At 32.2% G+C, this 6,096-nt stretch overlaps 1 protein-coding gene across 1 annotated transcript in view; it reads left to right on the forward strand.

The window, feature by feature from the left end:
• The first annotated feature begins 241 nt into the window (after positions 1 to 241).
• LOC106473067 (sodium-coupled monocarboxylate transporter 2-like) overlaps positions 242 to 6,096 on the forward strand; it is a 72,786-nt gene continuing 66,931 nt past the window's right edge. Inside the window, exon 1 of the mRNA XM_022402602.1 lies at positions 242 to 503. The gene's annotated coding sequence lies outside the window, so the exon portion shown is untranslated. The remainder of the gene's footprint in view (positions 504 to 6,096) is intronic.

Here is a 6,096-nt window from a genome sequence, read left to right on the forward strand (position 1 = left end):
TTGTATTGTAACAACAGAAAGAGGTGAATACTTTGTCTTATCAAAGGGTGTTCAAAAGTAATTGAACCCGCCTGGGTGGACTTTGACGAAAGAGAGACAATTATTTAAAGCTCTATATACAACTGTGATAACCAATAGTGAAACGAATTTTCTGTACATACGTTTGACTTGTTTTGAATATTTTGTTTTAAAACAAGCGGATTGTATGCTGTCCGTTTATTGTTGAAATTAGTCGCCAACAAGTCACAGACACCTACTGTAAAGAATCCGCGGCCCTATATAAAACCTGACAATGACACTTGCCATTGCGCAATCCAGTTCAGTATAAAGATCAGTGGACCAACCACTTCAGCGAAACTACTAACTAAGATATAACATTCATTGTTTTAGGGCTAGAAAAGGAAGCACAAACTTTTACAGGTCGAGTAAAGTTTCGATAACATTGTTGTTAAGATTTCGCCAGAGTAGACAAGCAGTTCACCTTGTCACCCCATTTAGTCATTGTGAGTACTCACAAATTTCATTTTAATTTATTATTTGAAATATATAGTTATTAAATTAAAAAAATTTCGTTTCTTAATCATAGCTCAGGTTGTATTACCTTCAAACTTAATAAGATAATCAATTAACTGTTCTCCGACCCTATATATATATATATATATATTTGTCTTTATAACTAAAACTCATTCGAGAAATATCTAGTTTCTAACTTAAGTTACTAAGATCAACGGAACTTTAAAAAATATTAAACTTAACTGTAGTAACTTTACCATCAATAACAAATGTATACAAAATAAATTGGTCTTTGTGGAGGAAATTATATATGCAGTTAAAACCGGTCTTATAAAATCCACTCAAAGTTTTAGAATCTGTTCTCAGTCTTAATATTAATCGCTTTGCAGCGGTAGTAATGGAATAGGCAAGAAGGATTAATAACGAAAATATCTCGAGATAATAAGGATCTTTTTTGTAAGAGTTTAACGCTTTGTTATAAACAGGGTATACCTAAGATCCTCTCAAATCCATAGAGTGTATCCTGTTTGTCACGAGAGTTCTTCAGTTATCTAGTTGAGAGTGTGGTCTTTAAAATGTTTGAAATCACTGAAGTTCAACTTGTTCATTCGGTGAGATGCAAATTAAATCATACAGAAACCAAAATATCCAACAAAGCTTTCTAGTGAGAAATAGTGACTTTCACATAGAAAGACTTATTTCTTTCAATGAGCTAGTTTTATTTACAAACTGTCCAACAACAACAAAAAAAAATCCTAAGTCTGTTTAACTCATGTGATATACAACAAATGTACAGTTTAGTTTTGTTTGTTAGCTATTTTTCTTTCTCTTCAATTAATAGTTACCATACTAATTAAATATTTATTTTCCCCAAAATACTCTCAAAAGGTCGCGGTTTATCATCGATTGGTTAATTCAAAAACGATCGGAATCGTTATCGAAACAACCAAAATTGCTTTTACCGAAATATTCAATAAATTTTAAATAACAACATTGTTTTATACTACTTATATTTGGATACAATACTAAGAGAATCTACTGCATTCCCATGATATATTTTTTTAAATGTCATCATAGTTATTATTAATGTGTCTTAAGATGCAACAATTATATTCGTCTCGTTTTTTTTTCTTATTTTAGTGGCTTCTCTCAAATAAGGTTTTTGTCGTTTATGAAGACCATCCTAGTCTTTCACGTTGAGTCTTCCATTGACTTAACTCGAGGTTTCCAACGCTAAAATTTGGGATTCGATTCCTGCATGCGGTGGGCACGGCTAAGATAGCCCAGTGTGCACTTTTATATTGAAATGGTGTCGCTTTGATACTTATCCATCGAACAACTTTTTTAATCGCCTTAGCTAGGCTGATTATTGCTAATAGACTTTGAAATTATAGTTCTTAGCTGGTCGTGGTATGTAATTTATTATTAAAATGAAGCATTTGTGCTCCGTATTAAAATAGTATCAGTTAGTATTAGCAGCTTTCAAATATAAAATTTGTTTGTTTGTTTGTTTATTTATTTAAAAAAAATACTTCTAATCATAGTATGTATATCTTGAACTAAGCAAGCACAGATCCTTGAACACATACAACACGGATGAAAGTGTTATATCCGATACATTATTCAAAGTTTTAGATTTATAAAGATAAAATTACTACATAAATACATCTAAAAGTAGGCCTGCATTTAGACGTAGATGGCGCCTTTGCACTTTCTTTTTATAGTCTGAGTGCGACCTAAATCTGTTTGTTGTTGTTTTTGCCTCTTTCCCCAAATCTTATCGGAAACTGTTAATTTATAAAAAAATATGAAGAGCTTAGGATGTTATTTTAAGTAGCAATAAACAAGGTGACTGCCGTATAAAGACTATAGTAAACATCATAATTTTATATTCATAAATTTTTGGCTAAAGTGATACTTTTGTTTATAATATTACGTTTCGTGGATAAAATACTTTCATTTCTGAAAAGCAATAATAATAATAATTAAGATGGGAATATGGAGCAGCCAAAATACATGTTTTTAATTCATACTGTAACAAATGAGACGGAGTGGACATTTGCAGTTCAGTCACATTTTAAATAGAACTTCGGCCTTATATCTAATAGTTTGCTTGAACTGTTTTACTCTCACAATATAGTTTTCATACACAAAGTTGTCAAATCAGATCTTATAATACAAGCTAATAATCAAAATATATATATAACTGCATGTAATATCTTCTTACGATAAACCTTATTTATAACAATACTAAGGACAATTTATTAAGACTGAAACTACAAACGAGTTATTCACTTGTAATTCACATGTCTTTTATATTGCCCAATAATATAACGTAATAACTGCTGAATTACCAATAATAATAGTATAATATTTTACAACTTTGTCAAAAACACATATACGAACATGGTTAAAATACTTAATTACGTTTCCATAAAAGACTTCCGAATGATTTTTTTATTGATTTTTATATTTTGAGCCTCAAATGACAACAGAAAATGGCCACATTTCCTGAGACAACTGTGGCATTTCCCTGAGCTATCGCTCATGTAAACATACAAACAAATGTTTTTTCTATCTTGTCACTCATTACTGTTTGTTAATATGTACGACAAAAATTTCAAAACTTTTTTTTGAATTTCGCCAAATTTGGAAAAAAGTTTGAATGTATAAAATTATTGATGAGAAGTTATGTCTAGAAAAGATTATTCTGTCACGTATGTGACGAGCTACTCTTATAAAAGATTAATTGGGTCACGTATGTGACGAGTTACTCTTGTAAAAGGTTAATTGTGTCACGTATGTGACGATTTACTCTTGTAACAGATTAATTGGGTCACGTATGCGACGAGCTACTCTTGTAAAAGGTTAATTGGGTCACGTATGCGACGAGCTACTCTTGTAATAGATTAATTGGGTCACGTATGCGACGAGCTACTCTTGTAAAAGGTTAATTGTGTCACGTATGTGACGAGTTACTCTTGTAAAAGGTTAATTGTGTCACGTATGTGACGATTTACTCTTGTAATAGATTAATTGGGTCACGTATGTGACGAGCTACTCTTGTAAAAGAGACATAAGACGTAAGAAAAATGATCACAAAATTATCGTTTTATTATGATAGTTCTGTCGCGTTCATTGCCAGAAATTTCCAATTTTAAGTCTGAAATGAAAAACAAGTATAATGGCGTGTTTTTAAGCTAAAAAAGACAACGCTGCTTTTGCTTTATGTTTGTTTAACGTCGCGATAAAGATAACTTCCTATGCGATTAAGTACAGATTTTACACATGGCACTTATCTGACAGTATGTCCTTAGTTTCGTAATACTCCAATTTTGTAGTCTTTACATTATATAATTAAAGTTTTCTTTACAATAATGTTAATCTTTTGAACGAATGCCGCCTTGCGTGATGAATATGCCAGGTCAGTGGATTAGAACCTACGATTTTTGTTTGTTTATGGAATAAGCCCTTCTTACGAAAAAGAACACAAAAACACAATGAAAGATACAAATATCACAGATATAAATACATAATCGTTTAATTTAATTCTCCAACATGGTTACTTCAATGTTGTTTAGAACAAAATAATTTTGAAAAATTGGATAGACGCTCACGACATCAGTCTCTCTCGTATGAAACATTGTGAAAAACGGCATAATGAAAGTTAGATAAACTAGTATTGCGGGATTACGCAGGACCGCCGAGAGACATCATGGGTTCCGGAGATTAAGTCATATGTGCTCCAACATATAATATTTGGAATGATGCCGCTTACATGCATAAGTGATTGAAGGTGCGGTCAGAATTACGTACTGATTTGATATATTCCGTACACGTTTTTCTGCTCTCATGGATGTCCTGGTGGGAATTATCCCTGGCCTCCCCGCCCTCTCGACGAGTTGATTACGTAGCTGAGAACCGCCTACAAATATGCAAGAAGACTTAAAACCAACATTCGAATTGTAACAAGCTAACAAAAGGGACTCCTAAAATGTACTCACAGATTCATGCTCTCACAATCAGGCATTTAATTGTCAGAGTTTCATTTTTTTTCTTTCTGTTACCAAGGGAACGGCGTTATCTTCCGTTTCCTTTCAATTTGAGCGCTGCTTATAACGGGCAAAAAAGCAAAGTGAAACAACATAAAAATACACTTTTGTATAGCTTAGTTTGTAGTGATTACCTGAAAACATTATGAATCTATATCGCTATAGAAACGGAAGCAGTGCTTTCATCCTGTGTATTTTTTTTTTTGTATGACGTCAACCGTGCAACAAAGGTTACCGCTTGGTATCAATTTATGTTTAGGACTAAGATAAAAAATGTTTTGTATTGGTACTTGACCTTATATCTACTACCTTAAAGATCTAATTGAGTGCTTTTCTACCGAACAAAGAAAGGAAGAATATTATAACCTCACTGACAAGTTGAGTCGTACCATAAATATTTTCAAAGTAAATTATTTCATTAAACTTCACTTAAAAACATTCTATGAAAGAAATTCTAAAGCAATGGTAAAAGTAACTATCCCTATTAAGGTCAGAATTGCAGCATACTTAGAGTACTTGTAGGTTATATATTCAACAAGTGTACGGAATACTATGTGTATTTATAGTATTTTGTATCTAGCAATACGTTATTCTTCTCAATGAATGATATACTTCATGGACTTTTTGTGAGAATTATGAAAACTAACATGAAACAAGTCACCAACAAAATCGAATATATCAGGAATGTTTAATCTGTCCTGACATTTCAACCGCAGTAGATAGAACTTTAAGTGTTCCAGTTTCTGCAGAAAGATGCACAACCAGATTCAGAAGTAACCCTGGGTATTGTTTTAATTTATCCGTAATATCAGACTTAGATTAAGTTTCGAGGCACCCCCAGTGGCTTAGCGGCAACTCTCCAGGCTTACGACGCAATAAATCGGCTTTGATACTTGTGGTATCCCATTGTGTAATTTTGTGTTTAACAACAGCCAAGCTAGTTTCTAGGCTCCTAAAGTTTCTGCACATTGTCCGGGAAAAAAATTTCTTTAACCCCCAAACAAACAAAAAATATGAAAGTGTCCCCAAATTCAGTATTTTATGTGTTGTGTACCAGTTCATATTGATGTTTTAAACCTCAAATAATAACTGAGATTTAGCAAAATTTCTAAGACAGTTGTGTCATTTTCAAAGGCTTTTTACAAAATAGAAAGAATATGTGAACCAATTATACTTATTATTACAGATTAAGAGAATTACGATGTGTGATATCCAATTAGATATGCTACGTAATCAATAAGTTATTTACCAGGCTACATATTCCCGACTAGTAAACTGTCTTTTATAAAGTAATTTTGTATGCTATTCCTGGATCAGAAAAATGACATAGATAGCTATTAGAAATATGGCAATAATCAAGAACTCTGAATTTAGTTCGCACGTAATAGAAACAAAGTTAACAGGACATAATGTTTAATTTAAAAAATAAACTGCTAAATATACATACGAGTGAAGATACTACACGAAAGTTGTCTTCACTAATGTGGGAAAAGAACACAAACACCCATAGGCATAATTATAGTATTTTGGC

This window comes from Limulus polyphemus, unplaced genomic scaffold, assembly GCF_000517525.1.
Source record: "Limulus polyphemus unplaced genomic scaffold, Limulus_polyphemus-2.1.2 Scaffold126, whole genome shotgun sequence".
NCBI lineage: Eukaryota > Metazoa > Arthropoda > Merostomata > Xiphosura > Limulidae > Limulus > Limulus polyphemus.